Source organism: Primulina tabacum, chromosome 2, assembly GCF_025594145.1.
Source record: "Primulina tabacum isolate GXHZ01 chromosome 2, ASM2559414v2, whole genome shotgun sequence".
NCBI lineage: Eukaryota > Viridiplantae > Streptophyta > Magnoliopsida > Lamiales > Gesneriaceae > Primulina > Primulina tabacum.
The window spans coordinates 8383982-8404034 of record NC_134551.1 but is presented as its reverse complement, the minus strand read 5'-3'; the positions used below and the strand labels follow the sequence as shown (position 1 = coordinate 8404034).

The following is a 20053-nucleotide window of genomic DNA, read 5'->3' as shown; positions in this document are numbered from 1 at the left end:
TCTTCGTCGCCCACTCTCAATCTCAACTTCCCTTCTTGAATATCAATCAGGGCCTTGCCAGTCGCAAGGAACGGTCTCCCCAAAATCAAGGGCATCTCCATATCCTTCTCCATGTCGAGCACCACGAAGTCCGCGGGGAAAATAAATTTGTCCACTTTCACTAGCACATCTTCAATCACTCCGCGTGGGTACTCGACAGATCTGTCAGCTAGTTGTAAAGACATCCTCGTTGGCTTAGGTTCTCCCAATCCAAGTTTCCTAAACACAGAAAAAGGCATCAGGTTAATACTTGCACCAAGATCACATAACGCTTTATGAAAAACAACATCTCCAATCATGCAAGGAATAGAAAAACTCCCTGGATCCTTAAGTTTCGGTGGGATCTTGTTTTGCACCAAAGCAGAGCAATTTTCAGTAAGATTCACCGTCATGTGATCCTCCAACTTTCTCTTGTTTGCTAAGATGTCTTTAAAAAATTTAGCGTAACTCGGCATTTCCATCAAAGCATCGACAAAAGGAATATCAATATGCAATTTTTTAAATATATCAAGAAACTTACCGAATTGCGCATCCAGTTTGGCCTTTTTTAATGCTACAGGAAAAGGAGGAGATATAACAATTTTAGGTTGTGTAGCGGGTGCTGGTGTAGAGTTAGAAGACTTACCTTTGGATGTTTCAGAATGCTCATCCAATTTCTGAGTTTTCTCTTTTTCTCTTGACTCTAAAACTTTCCCACTCTTCAACTCGATAGCCTTCACTTGCTCTTTTGGATTTGTCTCTGTATTGCTTGGCAAGGTGCCCGGCTCTCTACTTGCTATCATCTTGCCAACTGTCCAATTTGATTCTCGAGCCCTTTTATCGATTCATCTTGGTTTTGAAGTCTAGTTTCAGTGGATGAAATAAACTTAGACATCATTTGCTCCAGGTTGGACTTCTCTTCTCTAGGAGGATCAGATCTATGCATCGGTTGTTTCCCATATGGTTGTCCTCCTTGCGGTCGATTCTGACTGTTTTGACCGCCACATGAGAAGTTGGGATGTTGCCTCCATCCAGGGTTATATGTGTTTGAATATGGATCATTCCTTTGGACGCTTGTGGACTCCCACTTGATTCACCGGTGCCTCATTTTGCACATAAAATGGATTGTCATCTTGACAGTCCTTCACAAAATGTTCACCTCCACACTTTTCACAGAATATCTCTTGAAGACGCATAGTTGTGCCACCCATGTTCAAGCCATCTAGTTTCCTGTTCAAAACCTCAAGTTGTGCAGTAATAGCAGAAAGATCAGTTACCTGGTGAACTCCCGCACTTCTCCGCAGATTGTTTCTTTCAGATTGAGGATGATAGCTGCTAGCAGCCATCTCCTCCAACAACTCATATCCCTCTTCAGCAATCTTCCTCAATAGGTTTTCACATGCAGCAGCATCTATCATAGTACGATTAGGAGTAAGTAAACCATAATAAAAGGTTTGAACAACTAACCCAAGTGGCAACTCGTGATGTGGGCATCTAAGAGATCTTTGAAGCGCTCCCATGCCTCATACAACGATTCCTGCTCGAATTGAGCAAAGGTGGTGATGTCTGCCCGAAGCTTCATGGTCTTAGATGGAGGAAAATATTTGATGAGAAACGCTTTCGCCATATCCTCCCATGTGGTGATTGAATCTACAGGCAAACAATTCAACCAAGCTTTAGCTTTATCACGCAAGGAGAAAGGAATTAAACGCAATCTAACAGCATCATCAGAAACTCCATTGAATTTAAACGTATCGCAAATTTCAAAAAAATCTGCGATGTACGTGTTTGGGTCATCTACTGCAGATCCTCCAAACTGGACTGTGTTCTGAATCATCTGAATTATAGCTGGTTTGATTTCGAACTGGTTTGCCCGCACCATAGGCCTCACAATGCTGGGGCGTGCTCCATCCAAAGAAGGTTGGGCATACTCCAGCATTGGTATGCAGCGTGGCATCTCAACACGTCTAGCATCATGGTGTTCCTCCTCATGATCGTTCTCGTGCCTCTCCATCAGTTCTTTCAGTCTCTGCTGTTGTCTTCTCCTGCGGAAAGTTCTTTCAATTTCAGGGTCAAACTGCTCAAACTCCACGTCAAGTGACTTTGGCATGCACTGGATGAGATATCTGTGAAGAAATCGAAGGTGTCAAACAAAGTAAAATAGAGAATACTAAAGAAAATAACTAAAAATAAAATTGTGACTTAACAATCCCCGGCAACGGCGCCAAAAACTTGATCGAGCAAAACTTGCACTGTGAAATCCTTAATAAAAATATGTTTTATATGCTCAAAATTAATCGCAAGTGCACGATGTCAAGTTATAGTATAGTGTACGTGAGTACGAGTATCGTTCCACTGAAGACTGTATTTAACAATTATTATTTTCAATTATTGAACATTTAGCAACGAAAATTGATTTGATTGTATTAACACTACTATTTTTGAACAAATATGCAAATAAAAAGATTCAATAATTAAATGATGAAAGATAATATCTAAAATGGTTGATTAAAATTCAATGAGAAATGGATTTGTTGGGAATATCGGTTCACCTACCCCTCGTTAATTAATTAATTTATTCGATAATGATCATATGCTTCCGACAGGATTTCCTATTCAATTGACCACACTCTCTCGAGCTATGCCAAACTAATTCTACTCAATGAAGTAATTAAATGTCTTTAATTATTTTTCAAGAGTGAATCGCATTTCGATCTATGAAATCCCCTAGTTTTCGACCCTTAGGACTATGACTATCGGTGCGTATCCAATTTCATATGTAGTGCCCAAATTCAGTACACATATAACCCATGCATTTATTTAATTAGTAAATCATTTAATTAATTTTAAAATGAGTTTTAAGCCACGCATGATTTATTTGAATGCATTATTTTAAATTATTTATGTTTATGTGATGCACGTTAAAATATTTTTCGAGTTTCATTTTCAGGCGATTATTCGAGGCGGGATCGAGGAAAAGACCGGGGACGATTATTGGCAATTTGAAATGCGGTATTTTATTTTTAAAAGCTAGGAAGGGGTATTTTAAATAATTTATTTAGTTTAGCATTTTAAAGCCTTATTTATGTGTTGAGTTATTTAAGAGTTTAAAACTTTTAAAATTAGCATATTTAGATGCACTATTTTAATGGAGGGATTTTAGTAAAGTTTAAAGAGTGTTAGTATTTTTATTAATTTCATTTATTATTTAATTAAGCAATTTTTCCCTAAATTAATTACTAACACACGCACACACACATTCTACACACTAGAAAGCGTGAAACACACACAACACACACTACACAACTCATTTTCAGATTTTAGATTAAATAAAACTAGGGTTCTTTGCAAGAGAAGAAGCCGCCCCCTCCTCTGAATTATACCTGCATATTTTCGTGAATTTCTTCGAAGGAAATCGAGCCACAATCGTTCCGGATCAATCCCCGCGCCATCTCCGCTTCGATATCGCCGGTTCGGTAAATTTTAACATCATAAGACACGTATAATCTCTCTTTTATGTGTCGATCATGTCATAGTATGTGTTGCGTTGTTTTTATGCGTAAAATCCATGTATGATGTGAAGTAGTTTGAGCGGTTATTTGTTTGGATCGATTTTGAAGGAAAAGTTTTAGATCTAAATCACGGTTTACCGTTATTTTTAAAACTTCGAATTTTCGGTCAGGATTTTGGGAAAACTTTCAACGTCAAAATTGTAGAACTTTTTGATACCTTCGATTTGATATAAAATTCGAGTTATTTGGACAAAAATCGAGTGAGTTATGGCGTTTTTCGTGGGACTGCTCAAACTGCGTTTTTCAGAAATTATGTTTTGATGTGTTCTCGAGATTTTATTGTTGCAGGCTTCGTTGGGGATCGTCGGGCGATTGTTGCTGTGTTTAGGTATGCTTAGTATGATGTTGGGAGTATTTTTGAGGTTTCGTCTCATGTCCTTAGGCGCTCGATTTAATTAAAAGTCCTAGGTAACATTTTGATGATAACTGCCACGTTTGATTGGTATGTACCGTAGGGTGATCATCATCGCTTTGGGAATTTGTACGAATATGGTTTGATGATATGGCATGCTAGGATGAGTCTTGGAGTGTCGATTTGTGGTCCGTACGATCGAGTCCAGACTGTTAAGCAAAACCTGTTTAGAATTTCCGAAGTTTTAATTGGCCCGCAGGTACACGGACCCGCACACTGACCCTGGCACGGGGTCCGTGCCTTTGTTTCTTTTCGGTGTCTGTTTCCAGAGTCTACACGGACCCTCACACGGGGTTCGTGTCCACCTTTTCTTTCGAGCCTTCTCACCCGAGTCTACACGGACCCCTACACGGAGGTAGGCACGGGGTCCGTGTCCTTCACAATTTTGGGAAAAATCTTATACTATGCTTGGAGGTTCGATGTCTTGGTTTAGTACAATGGTTTACAAGGTCGAGTCATGGGGATTGTAGAACGTCCTAAGGGATTAAATGAGCTCGTGAGTAAGCTTGATTATTATGTCTAAGTGTATCAGTTAAGCATTCGAATTCATGTTAGAATGTGCAGCAACGGCCCCGATCGAAGTCCAATAAATCCCTCAACGCCAAGTAAGTATGTTGACGTGCAAGAAAATATTTTAAGTTTTTGAGGTATGCTAAATGTCTTGTGACCAATTGAATGGGTTTGGAAGTCGGTGAACGTGGCCGAGGACCTCTCCACCCCGTTAAATTATGAACGGGTTAGATCGTGACTGGAAGAGTTAAATTATGAACGGGGACCAACCAGCCCGTTAAATTATGAACGGGGATCTCATGTATGTGGCAGTGGATACGTCACTGTCAGCCCAGTACTGTGGTTTGTCTGATCAGGCGTTTATTATGTATGGGTCACTTGTTTTGAAACATCCTCTACGCAAAATGAAATCATGTATGTTTAAGTATGAACAAGTACGCATGAAAGCTTCTAAGTTATGGCACGTCTATGTATGTATGCAAGTTCAAGTTAAATTCAAATCCAAGTTTCAAGTATGTATGTTCTATTTTAAAGTTGCATGCTATTTTATTATGTATTACTAGCTATTCCAGTTTATACGTGTTGAGTCTTTAGACTCACTAGACTTGATCGATGCAGGTGAGGATGATCATGACGAGACGAGGGGTGGGGAACAAGGAACCGGCTTGGACTGAGCAGAAGGCTAGACCCGAGAACCGCCCACGTCATTTTAAGATTTTAAGCATGAAAATATTAATACTCTGATTTTATGTTTTGGTTGCTAGACATTTTGAACAAGCCTTTCGTTTAGAAAAGTTTTATTGGTGAATGGATGATGTAGTGACGACCGTATTGATTTTATTTTCATATTCAAGAAAATTTTTAATTCTTCCGCAAATTTTAAGTAGTAAGAGTACGGTTCGTTACAGTTGGTATCAGAGCGGTGTTCTTGTAAAGGGTTACGCCTACTGCCAGTCGCAAAAAGCTCACGAAGTCACACCTCAAGTCTGTAAGTTTAAAGTTTTGTATTATGTTATGTAGTAAACATCAAGTTATGATTTCAGTATGTGCATGTTTTAAGTTTGATTTACGTGCATCATAAAATATTGATACATGTTCATGCATATTGGGTTTACGTGTTGGGTAATTTATTGAACAGTATGCCTCCTAGACGTGTGATCGACCGTGAAACAAGAGATGAGGACAGAGAGCCTCGAGAGGAGAGAAGGGACGCTCCTCCACCTCCACCTCCACCGCCAGACATGCAGGCACAGATGCTTGCAGGCATGACGCAGTTCTTCGCGCAGTTTGCGGGGAACCAGGCTACAGCAGCAGGTGCAGGGGCGAGACCCCAACCGGAAGCAGTGTACGAAAGGTTTAGGAGGATGATTTCTAAGGAGTTTTTGGGTACCACTGACCCGATGGTAGCCGAGGGATGGATTAAGTCCATAGAGGTAATCTTTGACTTTATGGAACTGACCGATGCAGATAGGGTCAGATGTGCCACGTTCCTTCTGACAGGGGACGCCAGATTACGGTGGGAGAGTGCATCAGTGGCAGTTAACTTGCAGGCACTGCCATGGAATGGTTTCAAGGAGGTCTTTTACTCCAAGTACTTCACTGAGGAGGTACGATCCAGACTCACCAGCGAGTTTATGATGCTGCGACAAGGAGACAGTAGCGTGGCAGAATTTGTTAGGAAGTTTGAGAGAGGGTGTCACTTCGTGCCCCTCATTGCGAATGATGTACAGGCAAAGTTGAGGCATTTTCTGAATGGGTTGCGGCCGATCCTACGCCGCGATGTGAGAGTAGCTGGCCCTACTAGCTATGCGGTCGCCGTATCTAGAGCATTGGCGGCAGAATAGGACCTGAGGGATATAGAGGCGGACAGACAGGGCAAGAGGCCCTATCAGGCACCACCGCAACACCAGCAGCAGCAGCATCAGAGGCCCCAGTTTAAGAAGCAGTATCAGGGGCCACCAGGGAAGAAGCCATATCAGGGACCCCCAAAGGGCAAGGGTCCAGTTCAGCAGCAGGGGGCGCCTCAGAAGCCTGTTAATTTTCCAGTGTGTCCGAAATGCAATTGCCAGCATCCCGGTCAGTGCTTATGGGGATCTGGGAAATGTTTTAAATGTGGAGCTAGTGACCACATGTTGAAGGAATGCCCTCAGTGGAAGCAGCCAACCCAAGGGAGAGTATTCGCCATGCATGCTCAAGAGGCGAACCCAGACACTACCCTTTTAACTGGTAATTTATTTAATTCAGTACAGTATTGATTTCTTTGCCTTGCATGTTAAATTTTAATTGGGAATACTAGTGTTTTAGTTGGAATTGTAGGTGTCTTTTGTTGCTTGAGGTTTATGGTAGAATTTTGGGATGTAAGTTGGTTTGTTGCGCTAACGCATCTCAGGGAATATTTTCATAAAGAGATTAGCCACGACGGCGTTGATAGATTCAGGAGCCACTCACTCCTTCATATCGGAGACTTTTGCTAATCATTTGGACCTTAATTCCATTGGCCTAGACGTGAAATTTTCAGTGACAGTCCCATCAGGGGAAGAGCTGTTAGCTACCAGTGTGATCAGAGATATCGATCTAGAACTGCATGGCCACCTCGTGTATGCAGATTTGATTCTTCTGCCGATGCCAGAGTTCGACATTATTTTGGGAATGGACTGGCTGACAAAGAACAGGGTCCTGATTGACTTCCAGAAAAGATCAGTATTGGTAGGACCGTTGGGCATGGAACAGTTTCTATTTGAGCCAGACAGATGGAGAAGCTTCCTTCGCATGATTTCGTGCATGCAGGCGAGGAGGCTGATTTCCAAGGGGTGTCAGGCCTTCTTGGCCAGTATTATTTCAACGCCTGATGTGCCCACTCCATCTTTATCTGAAGTACCAGTAGTCAGTGAATTCCCAGACGTCTTCCCAGACGATGTTTCAGGTCTTCCACCAGAGAGAGAGGTGGAGTTTGCTATTGATCTCATGCCAGGCACAGTGCCAATCTCAAAGGCACTGTACCGATTAGCTCCAGCTGAGATGTTAGAGCTCAAACAGCAGATTCAGGAGCTCCTCGACAAGGAATTTATCCGCCCTAGTTTCTCACCGTGGGGCGCACCAGTGCTCTTTGTAAAGAAGAAGGATGGGAGTATGAGACTGTGCATCGATTACTGTGAGTTGAACAAGGTAACGATAAAGAATAAGTACCCGTTGCCTAGAATCGAAGACTTGTTTGATCAGTTGCAGGGAGCTACCGTGTTCTCCAAGATAGATCTTCGATCAGGGTATCATCAGCTGAAAGTGAAGGATACAGATGTCCACAAGACAGCTTTCAGGACCGGATATGGGCATTACGAGTTCTTGGTGATGCCATTTGGATTGACAAATGCTTCAGCAATTTTCATGGATCTCATGAACCGAGTATTTCAGTCGTTCCTCGATCAATTCGTCATAGTATTCATTGACGACATCCTTATATACTCGAAGAGCCATGAGGAGCACAGCCAGCACTTGAGGACAGTTTTACAGATTTTGCAGAGTCGCAAGTTATTTGCGAAGTTCAGTAAGTGCGAGTTTTGGTTGCAGAAAGTAGCGTTTTTGGGACATATAGTGTCTAGCAGTGGTATTGAAGTGGATCCAGCAAAGGTAGCAGCCGTTAAGGAATGGGTTGAGCCAAAGAATGCATCAAAGATCCGCAGTTTTCTGGGTTTAGCTGGTTACTACCGTAAGTTCATTCAGGGATTTTCATCCATAGCAGTGCCACTCACTTCACTAACCAAGAAAAATGCTAAGTTTGTGTGGAGTGAAGAATGCCAGAAGAGCTTCGATACTCTGAAGCAAGCTCTTATTTCGGCGCCAGTGCTAGCCATGCCGACAGGGCAAGGTGAATTTGTGCTTTATACCGATGCATCTAAGCTCGGATTAGGCGCAGTGTTGATGCAGCAGGGTCGGGTTATAGCTTATGCTTCCAGGCAGTTGAAGGTGCATGAGAAGAATGACCCGACGCATGATTTAGAGTTAGCCGCAGTCGTCTTTGCGTTGAAGATTTGGAGACACTACTTGTATGGCGAGAAGTGTCAGATTTTCACTGACCACAAAAGTCTGAAATATTTCTTCACGCAGAAGGAACTAAACATGAGGCGGAGACGGTGGTTGGAACTGGTGAAGGACTATGATTTCGAGATTAGCTACCATCCGGGAAAAGCTAATGTTGTGGCAGATGCCTTGAGCAGGAAAGTTGCAGTCATAGCTCAGTTATCAGTGCAGAGACCTCTTCAGTCCAAAATTCAGAGGTTTGGCTTGGAAGTTTATCGTAAGGGCAGAGCACCAAGGCTGTCTAATCTGACAGTCCAATCTTCTCTGCTAGACCGTATCCGGACAGGTCAGTCTTCAGATGAGCAATTACAGAAATGGAGACTGAAAGACGAAGCCAAGGGCAGTGTTCTCTACACAGTGTCAGATGGAATTGTGAGATACAGAGGCAGAATGTGGGTGCCAAGTGTTGATTCGATCAGACGGGATATTCTGACAGATGCACATGCCTCTCCGTATTCTATCCACCCAGGAGGTACCAAGATTTATAAGGACCTACAGATTCTGTATTGGTGGCCAGGGATGAAGAGAGACATTCGCAGGTTTGTGTCTGAATGCCTCACTTGTCAGCAAGTGAAGGCAGAACATCAGAGGCCAGCGGGATTGGTTAAGCCACTCGCCATCCCAGAGTGGAAATGGGAGAACATCACGATGGACTTCGTCATTGGATTGCCTAGATCAGTCAGAGGCTTTAATGCCATTTGGGTTGTTGTGGATCGACTCACGAAGTCAGCACACTTTTTGCCAGTGAAGACAACTTTCTCCATGACGCAGTATGCGGAGCTTTATATCAGGGAAATAGTCCGTCTACATGGGTTCCCAGTTTCGATTGTGTCCGACAGGGACCCGAGGTTTACGTCGTCTTTCTGGAAGAGCTTACATGCAGCCATGGGGACAAAGTTCCTGTTCAGTACAGCTTTTCACCCGCAGACAGATGGCCAGTCTGAGCGAGTGATTCAGATTTTGGAGGATTTGCTAAGGGCCTGTATGATTGATTTTCAGGGGACTTGGGAGTCTAAGCTATCGCCAGTGGAGTTTACCTACAACAACAGTTTCCAATCATCTATAGGTATGGCTCCTTACGAGGCGTTGTATGGACGGAAGTGCAGATCACAAGTCCATTGGGATGAAGTTGGTGAGAGAGCAGATCTTGGCCCAGAGATAGTCCAGCAAACTGCAGATGTGGTGGTCAAGATCCGTGACAGGATGAAGACCGCCCAGAGCCGTCAGAAGAGCTATGCTGATAAGAGGAGGAGAGATCTCGAATTTGCCGTTGGTGATCATGTATTCCTCAAGATAGCACCTATGAAGGGTGTTATGAGATTTGGGAAGAGAGGCAAGCTGAGTCCGATGTTTATTGGACCTTTCGAGATTCTTGACAGAGTTGGGACATTAGCTTATCGTGTAGCCCTTCCGCCGAATCTGGCCGGGGTACACAATGTGTTCCACGTCTCTATGCTGAGGAAATATCTGGCCAATCCTTCGTATATTCTGAGCTATGAGCCGTTACAGCTTGCCCCAGATCTGTCGTACGAGGAGCGATCGATTCAAATCCTAGACAGACAGGAGCGCAGACTCCGGAACAAAGTGACTAAGCTAGTCAAAGTCCAGTGGCTGAACCAATCGGTGGAAGAGGCCACTTGGGAGTCAGAAGCGGACATGAGGATTCGCTACCCTGGAGTTGTTTGGTAAGATTTAATTTCGAGGACGAAATTTTTATAAGTGGGGGAGGAACTGTAGTGCCCAAATTCAGTACACGTATAACTCATGCATTTATTTAATTAGTAAATCATTTAATTAATTTTAAAATGAGTTTTAAGCCATGCAGGATTTATTTGAATGCATTATTTTAAATTATTTATGTTTATGTGATGCACGTTAAAATATTTTTCGAGTTTCATTTTCAGGCGATTATTCGAGGTGGGATCGAGGAAAAGACCGGGGACGATTATTGGCAATTTGAAATGCGGTATTTTATTTTTAAAAGCTAGTAAGGGGCATTTTAAATAATTTATTTAGTTTAGCATTTTAAAGCCTTATTTATGTGTTGAGTTATTTAAGAGTTTAAAACTTTTAAAATTAGCATTTTTGGATGCACTATTTTAATGGAGGGATTTTAGTAAAGTTTAAAGAGTGTTAGTATTTTTATTAATTTCATTTATTATTTAATTGAGCAATTTTTCCCTAAATTAATTACTAACACACGCACACACACATTCTACACACTAGAAAGCGTGAAACACACACAACACACACTACACAACTCATTTTCAGATTTTAGATTAAAGAAAACTAGGGTTCTTTGCAAGAGAAGAAGCCGCCCCCTTACCTGCATATTTTCGTGAATTTCTTCGAAGGAAATCGAGCCACAATCGTTTCGGATCAATCCCCGCGCCATCTCCGCTTCGGTATCGCCGGTTCGGTAAATTTTAACATCATAAGGCACGTACAATCTCTCTTTTCTGTGTCGATCATGTCATAGTATGTGTTGCGTTGTTTTTATGCGTAAAATCCATGTATGATGTGAAGTAGTTTGAAGCGGTTATTTGTTTGGATCGATTTTGAAGGAAAAGTTTTAGATCTAAATCACGGTTTACTGTTCTTTTTAATACTGCGAATTTTCGGTCAAGATTTTGGGAAAACTTTCAACGTCAAAATTGTAGAACTTTTTGATACCTTCGATTTGATATAAAATTCGAGTTATTTGGACAACAATCGAGTGAGTTATGGCATTTTTCGTGAGACTGCTCAAACTGCGTTTTTCAGAAATTATGTTTTGATGTGTTCTCGAGATTTTATTGTTGCAGGCTTCGTTGGGGATCGTCGGGCGATCGTTGCTGCGTTTAGGTATGCTTAGTACGATGTTGGGAGTATTTTTGAGGTTTCGTCTCATGTCCTTAGGCGCTCGATTTAATTAAAAGTCCTAGGTAACGTTTTGATGATAACTGCCACTGTTTGATTGGTATGTACCGTAGGGTGATCATCGTCGCTTTGGGAATTTGTACGAATATGGTTTGATGATATGGCATGCTAGGATGAGTCTTGGAGTGTCGATTTGTGGTCCGTATGATCGAGTCCAGACTGTTAAGCAAAACCTGTTTAGAATTTCCGAAGTTTTAATTGGCCCGCAAGTACACGGACCCGCACACGGACACTGGCACGGGGTACGTGCCTTTGTTTCTTTTCGGTGTCTATTTCCAGAGTCTACACGGACCCTCACACGGACCCTGACACGGGGTCCGTGTCCACCTTTCCTTTCGAGCCTTCTCACCCGAGTCTACATGGACCCCTACACGGAGATAGGCACGGGGTCTGTGTCCTTCACAATTTTGGGAAAAATCTTATACTATGCTTGGAGGTTCGATGTCTTGGTTTAGTACAATGGTTTACAAGGTCGAGTCATGGGAATTGTAGAACGTCCTAAGGGATTAAATGAGCTCGTGAGTAAGCTTGATTATTATATCTAAGTGTATCAGTTAAGCATTCGAATTCATGTTAGAATGTGCAGCAACGGCCCCGATCGAAGTCCAATAAATCCCTCAACGCCAAGTAAGTATGTTGACGTGCAAGAAAATATTTTAAGTTTTTGAGGTATGCTAAATGTCTTGTGACCAATTGAATGGGTTTGGAAGTCGGTGAACGTGGCCGATGACCTCTCCACCCCGTTAAATTATGAACGGGTTAGATCGTGGTTAAAAAGCGTTAAATTATGAACGGGGACCAACCAGCCCGTTAAATTATGAACGGGGATCTCATGTATGTGGCAGTGGATACGTCCCTGTCAGCCAAGTACTGTGGTTTGTCTGATCAGGCGTTTATTATGTATGGGTCACTTGCTTTGAAACATCCTCTACGCAAAATGAAATCATATATGTTTAAGTATGAACAAGTACGCAGGCATGTTTATGAAAGCTTCTAAGTTATGGCAAGTCTATGTATGTATGCAAGTTCAAGTTCAATTCAAATCCAAGTTTCAAGTATGTATGTTCTATTTTAAAGTTGCATGCGATTTTATTATGTATTACTTGCTATTCCAGTTTATACGTGTTGAGTCTTTAGACTCACTAGACTTGATCGATGCAGGTGAGGATGATCATGACGAGACGAGGGGTGGGGACCAAGGAGCTGGCTTGGACTGAGCAGAAGGCTAGACCCGAGGACCGCCCACGTCATTTTAAGATTTTAAGCATGAAAATATTATTACTCTGATTTTATGTTTTGGTTGCTAGACATTTTGAACAAGCCTTTCTTTAGCAAAGTTTTATTGGTGAATGGATGATGTAGTGACGACCAGTATTGATTTTATTTTCGTATTCAAGAAAATTTTTAATTCTTCCGCAAATTTTAAGTAGTAAGAGTACGGTTCGTTACATCATATATCTATGCAAATTGTAGATCCACGGATTATACTACTCGTTTCTATCACAAGTTATTCTCTCAAACTCACTAGCAATATAAAGACGTTGTTAAAGTTAGCTACGCTCTAACAACACGGTAAAACAATAGTATAATCAAGAATAAATCAGAAATCGAGGTGTAAATTAATTATATCAAAGTTTTGGGAGTAGGATCCCCTTAAATCCCAACAAGTTATAAAGTTTAGCTACTAAAATTCATAGCGAAAATAAACAAAACTAAGTTCAAATGATAAAAACTAAATAAGAAATACTAGAGTTGACGAAAAACACGAAGAGCGATGCCCGGAAAGCTTCAAATCTTCAATCCAAGCGCATAATTCTCTCCAAAGCTTCCGTTGGCTCTTCAACCTCGTCTGAATGATCCCTTATTTCATGCAATGATCCCTTCCATATCATTCCCATCCAGAATTAAGGGAAGAAATCGTGCAAAATCTTCCCAAAAATAACGAGTGCGCCCAGGCGGACATAAGTTTCCGCCCGGGTGGATAGGTCTTCGCAGATTTTCTTTTTTTCTCTCTTCTTTGGCGCGCCCGGGCGGACATAAGTTTCCGCCCGGGCGGATGGTCTTCGCAGAAATTGATTTTTTCAAGCTCTCAAGCGCTCGGGCGGACGTCCTTCGCAAAAATTCTCTTTTTCTTGAGTTTTGTACGAATCTCCTGCATTTTCACCAACGAGATACATGAGTAACAATAAAACATAATTTATTCTAAAATATGACAAAATGCATGCAATCTAAACGATAAATGCAACACCATGCGACAAAACATGACATGAAAAAACAAGTAAAATCCATCTATATCAGATTTCAAGTCCGCAAAAAAGTAATAAAATTCCATCTTGCTCAAATTTTTGGATTCACGCATTGTTGTAGTCTTGATATCTTATTATTTTGGAAGTCCTCTCATTACCTTTAATATCACTTCTCGGTTGTTGTATACTCTTCCAAGTGCACTGAGTTCAATCACAATTCCACATACTCCTTCATCAAATTCAGACATTTGATTCTTCAGGTTTCATCTTAATATTGTCAAACTTTTGTATGTCAACAGAGAGTTTGTTTTCTTTGGTCAATTCATTACACTCAGCACAAATGAATCAATTTTTTTCAAATTTCTTTGGCAATCTTATAATTTTGATTTTGTTAAATGTGTTATTATCAAGAGTTTTGTACATAATGTCCTTAGTCACATTATCAAGATTGGTTTTTTTTTTTTTTGTTTGTCATCATTTGTCCATTCATCCCTTGTTTTTCCTAATATTTGAGGATCACCTTCAGTGATGACTATTGTTGTATTGGCTTTCAATATATTCATTGGTCCATCTGTGATAATGAACCACGTAATATCATCCTGATCAGTTAAATGAGTATGTGTTCTTATCTTTCAGTCATCAAAATCTTCATTGGAAAAAATCAGGATTTTGCTGATTGAAGCCATTTTGAAAAGAAATGTTTAAATTCAAGAATAAGCCTCGGTCTGATACCACTTGATAGGATCAGTTGAAGTGTTTAGAAGGGAATTGATTAAATACTTGACACAAATTGCCATTTTAATGTTAATCTAGGCGCGTTGGCAACAAAATTGTGTTTTCTCGATTATCAGTGTCTGTTGACTAACAAATATGCGTGGAATGAAGCCAAAGTGACAGACTAGAACAAATCAAATAATGACTTGGCTTCCTACGTAAACTTAATCGTAAACTGAAAGTGAGAAGTACACAAGTTTGTTCTTGATGTTTCGAGAATTCGAGTACAAACTCCTAGTACAACTTTTTTGAATGAATAACAGTATACGAACTGTTATCAAATACAGAGAGTTACAGTATTGCAATATCCTAGCACTTTATGATTTTTAATGACCAGGTATAATTCTTTGTAAAGTGTGCTCAACTGAATGGTTTTAGTTCAAGTACTTGAAAGCTTGAATACTTGAATCTTTTTATGAGTAGTAGAACTTTACTAAACTGAACTCTTTCTCTATTTATAGACTATGAATCCAACGATCTCGAGTTCCAAAGAAAATGTATGTACTATATAACTTTTAAAATAGAAATATAAATTTTAATATCATTAATTATAAAAAATAATATGGATTTCTTTCCAAACAAAGAGAATATAAAGAGATCAAATGAGAGTTATAAATAAAATGGCTCAGATAAAATAGAAGTTTAATTTCATTTTTCTTCATTTTATTTGTAAATTTTATTTCAAAAAACAGAGGTTTAATTTCATTTTTTTTTTCAATTTATTTTATAATTAATTAATATATAGAAAATACAAACAAAAAGACATGTATTTATTATTATTATTATTTAATTGAGATAAAGACATACATAAAAATTCAAAATTCAAAATCATATATTTATACTGGTATATATATATATTATATTTTTATAATCATATCTATGACAAAATTTTATAATAATTTTTAAATTTTAGTTAATATATTGAAATGATCCAATTTGTATATTAGTTAACAATGTATATGCTATATAAATTTTAAAATAGAAATAAATACAAATAATTCCAAACAAAAGAATATAGAAGAGTTATAAATAAAATGGTTAAGATAAAATGAAGTCTAAATTATATATATATATATATATATATTTAAACACAAATTTTTATTACATATACATCAAGTAATTTATTGTAATTGTGTTTTATTCTACAAGAATTCTTTTCAAACTCAGATTGTGAATTTAACATCTGTTGGGATCGAGAAAGAGTTTAGAGGCGGGGTGAATGAACTCTTTCAATTTTTGCTTTCTAAAACTGGTTTTCAATCGTTTTAAAGCGGTTAAAAGTTCTTCTCAAACTTGTTAGAAATATGAATCACTGTAAAGTGCGGAAAAATGGTTCAAAATTTCTAATGATAGCTTAAAACTTGTTGGCAAACTTATCAACAAATATAGTGAAAAGTAAGTGCTTGCATGAAGTAAAGACACAAGGTTTTTATGGATGCTCGGAAATGAAAACTCCTACGTCATCCCTTCTTCCTCTTTAGGAAGGATTCCACTAAAAGACTTTGGCTTTACAAAAACTCTTTGCAACAGCCCACTCCAATCAGGACTTATCACACTGCCTGGTTTGGAACTCTTAGTGATCACTTTACAATTCTGGATTTTAGGAACACTCGGTTCACCAGACACCACAACTTAAACAAATAACCGAAAGGTTACTGATATAAATAAACAAATTGATTTTGGTAACACGAAGATAATCCTTGAATGATCAAATATCTTTCTGTTCAGTGTGTGCTTATGAGCGATCATGAAGTGTTTAGACTTTTGAGAGCGCTCTGAATCTTTGAATTATGTAAGCTTGTGATGATTTCACTGTTGTGAATTTGATAATGTATTGCATGTATTCTTGCACACTTCATTATCTGTTAATATAGACGATCATTCCAACGGTCGAAAGGATTGAGTAACGTTAACTTGTAACAGAGAGAAGCTGTGTCACTATCAGCTGCAACTGCATTTAATGTTCTTCATATATGCATTAAATGTTCTCTTTGTTGATATTTCCTTGAGTCCCGTTCTTTGAAGAGTTGCTGCAGAGTTACCGTTCTGCTTTTATCCTCATACCTTTGTAAGATAAATGATATTTCCTTTCTGGGATAGTGATATAAATGCATATCATTCTCGGGACTGATGTAGGGACAAGTTAACTTTGAAGCGGTGCAAACTATTGAATGTTTTGAACTGGTCAGAGAAAGTCTTTCATTAAGTAGGTAATAAATAACCCTCTTTAATGATGTCTTCGAATCAGGCAGTTGAGAAGTTCATCTTCTTTTACTTTAAGCGGTTGAATTATCAGCGGTCTGAAATTCAAGTGGTCAGACTTATTTAGTATATCCTTTGTTTAAGCGGTTAAACTCTTTTTGATGTAGCCGGTAGTGAAGCAGTCCGGATGCTAGGCTGGGTGGTTGAACTGATACCTGTTACACATAAGATATGCAGCCGTTTCCTGAAATAATGAAGTGATATCTTGATTTTGTCGAATAATTTTTTAACAACATCTATTAAATGAGAAAACTAAAGAGCATATCAATTAAACTAATTGAGTAACTACATATTCTTGAATTTTCTATTAGTTTTTTATCTTGATAATTTGTTTTATTTAGTATTTTAAATTATAAGATACCGATACTATAAATAAAGACACGATTTTTTTAAAAAAAAATTCATAAGGACTCGATCAATAACTCATATGAAAACAATTATCAACATACTATATTGAAAGCATTCTAATTAATTCAGCGCATTTATTGGAAATTTTCTAATTAATTAAGTAAAATTCATTTATAATAATAATATTTAATTTTTTTAGATTAGTACTGTTTGTTTCATAAGATATCCATCGCAATTATTTATTAATATGTTAATATTTAAATCTGAATTATGATGTATATTTTTTTTCTAAAATTTATTAAATAATGATTTAATATGTTTATTTGACTCTTCAATATTAATATTTTTAATATATTAATTTTATACTTATATTGTGTGCATACAACACTTCTAATCATGATTATAAAAATTCAACAAAATTCTAAAAATGAATTAGGTAGAACATAAAAAATTACACAATTAATCAAAAGATAAAAAATAAAAACTAAATAATTATATAGTACCTATAAATTACTAATATCGAATTCTAAAGATTGTAGTTGGTGAGAGTGGAGGCCACTATTTACTTAAAAAATCAAAAGCTAATGTTTGAAAGAGTCACACTAGTTGATTGTCATACTGCAAAGTTAGTGAAGTAAAAACGAAGGACAAAGCGAGTTAATAAAAATATTATAATAAGCCAAGCTTAATGAAACTAATATATATAAGTATCTCATGGTATAAGTAGTTAACTCACCTTACTTTTTGTAACTGCACAAAGCGAAAGTTCATGCACTGTAATGTTCTATATTTTCTTTATTTTTCTCTTGTTTTTAAATTTAATTCTATCATCTATTGTTCTTTAAAGATATCTTAGAATTTTTTTCTAAGCACCTAATCTTAAATATGATCAATTAAACAAATAATTATTATACTTTGTTTACAACAATAAATAGATTAATATATTTGAAGATAAACAAAGTAATGTATCGAAAGCAATAAAAAAATTAAGGAATTTTAGAATTAATAATATGAACATCTAATGTCAACATTAAATTTAACATCCTACATTCTAAAATGTGTTTATTGTGATAAAGACTATGATGATATAATAAAAATAATAACTATTTGTCAATCTAACGTAAAAACAATATTATCATTGTTTGGAATCTGAAACTGGAGTACTTCGATTTTTCATTAAATTGTATAAACAATTCTATCAAAAAATTTAATGGATAAACGTGTTAAATATATTAAAAATAAATAGTAGAATTTAATGATAAGTATGAATGTATTAATTCAACTTTCACTTTAGGTTTTCAGATTTTGTCAATATGCTATGTATTTTTTTCTGAATTTTCTTTTATTTTAAAATATAAATTATCAAATAGATAAAAAATAATTTTTTCCTCTACTACTTATGTGAATATCAAGTATATACTCTACTCAAATGTCTTATAAATTCGTAAGATAAAGTAAAAGTTTATTTGCATAAAATTATTTATTTGATATAATAATTGATCATGTTGGATAGAGCAATTGAAATCTTGTGCTTGAACTGTTGTACCAATTAAAAGATTTGAATCGATCATACAATTGATATCAGAGTTAAGGTCGCTGGTTTGATTTTCATTGATTGAAATTAGTACAATTATTAGGAGAGAGATTATTGGATACAATAATTGTCCATGATGGGTAGGCACTTGAGTTATATGGCTTAAGGATTTGACTGACATCATTATCATCAACTATAGTTTTTGATAAAACGACAAACGCTCGATCCTACATTATTCGATTGTAAAGCTAAAGAAACAAGTTGCATCAACTTTTAATTTTGAATTGGTCCCTAACATGTTACTCGATTTTTAAATTCAGAATCATTCTTCAGTTTTCAAATATTGTTGTAGATTGAATTGTAATTGATCATTTTCAAATTAGAGAAATACACAATAAAACTCACGTAAATATTATTAACAAAATATATAAATGAAATATTAGATTTGACGATCATCAAAATATGAAATAAACAAAGTTTGATCCTTGAGTGAGAAATGAGATATTTAAAGAAAGTTACAATCGCAACAATGAAATAGTGCACCTACATGCATTTATCACTGTATTTTGCAACTAAAATGTCAAAAAAACTTCCACATATTATTTTTGTACCATATTTAAAATAATTATGAATCCAAATTTTCATTATTTTGAATTGATCTTTGTTATGAAAAAACATTGTGAATAAATTGAATTTGAAAATTCTTATATCTATGTATATCACATCTTAATATATCAACCTAAGTCCAGGTAATAAAAAACTACAAAATAAATTTATTCATCTTTAACGTACACAAATTATAGTAAAGATATATGACAATTAAGACAATGAAGTAGAGTATATATTCACATATAACAAAATATATAGACAAGGAAAACAATAAATAAAAATATTTTTCTAAGATATGATTTTTTTCATAACTTTTTACAGTGAGACTGGAGAAGATAAAAGAGAAAAAATATTAACTCTTTTGGGTTGTAAAAAAAATAGAATTGGAAGAAGAAATGTTGTTTTTCATACAATGAATTCAGTTTCCAAATTAAATGTATACTATAAAGTTATATTCACTAATCAAACTTCATAAATGCAACGAGTTTTTCTCAAGATATATAAGGAATCACAAATTATCTCGTAAAGATATTTAAACAATTAAGAAAATTAAAGATATTATTTCTATGGAGATATACCAATATGACATTAGTAATTTAATTATGCTCATTATACTTATGTGTTAATATAAAATATTCAAATAGGTGTCATAAAGAGTCAGTAAAAAGATGATTTATTGTCAAAATTATTATTATTATAAATTACAAATAAATGACAACATTCAATCAATATTTTTTTTATAATTATGTCAATATTTTTTATGTGATTATAGATT

General features: G+C 37.0%; 1 non-coding gene across 1 annotated transcript; it reads left to right on the top strand.

The window, feature by feature from the left end:
• The first annotated feature begins 1494 nt into the window (after positions 1–1494).
• LOC142538144 (small nucleolar RNA R71) lies at positions 1495–1596 on the top strand. The gene has a single exon (XR_012818683.1). It is a non-coding gene; the product is annotated as a small nucleolar RNA R71 (small nucleolar RNA).
• Positions 1597–20053: the final 18457 nt, after the last annotated feature.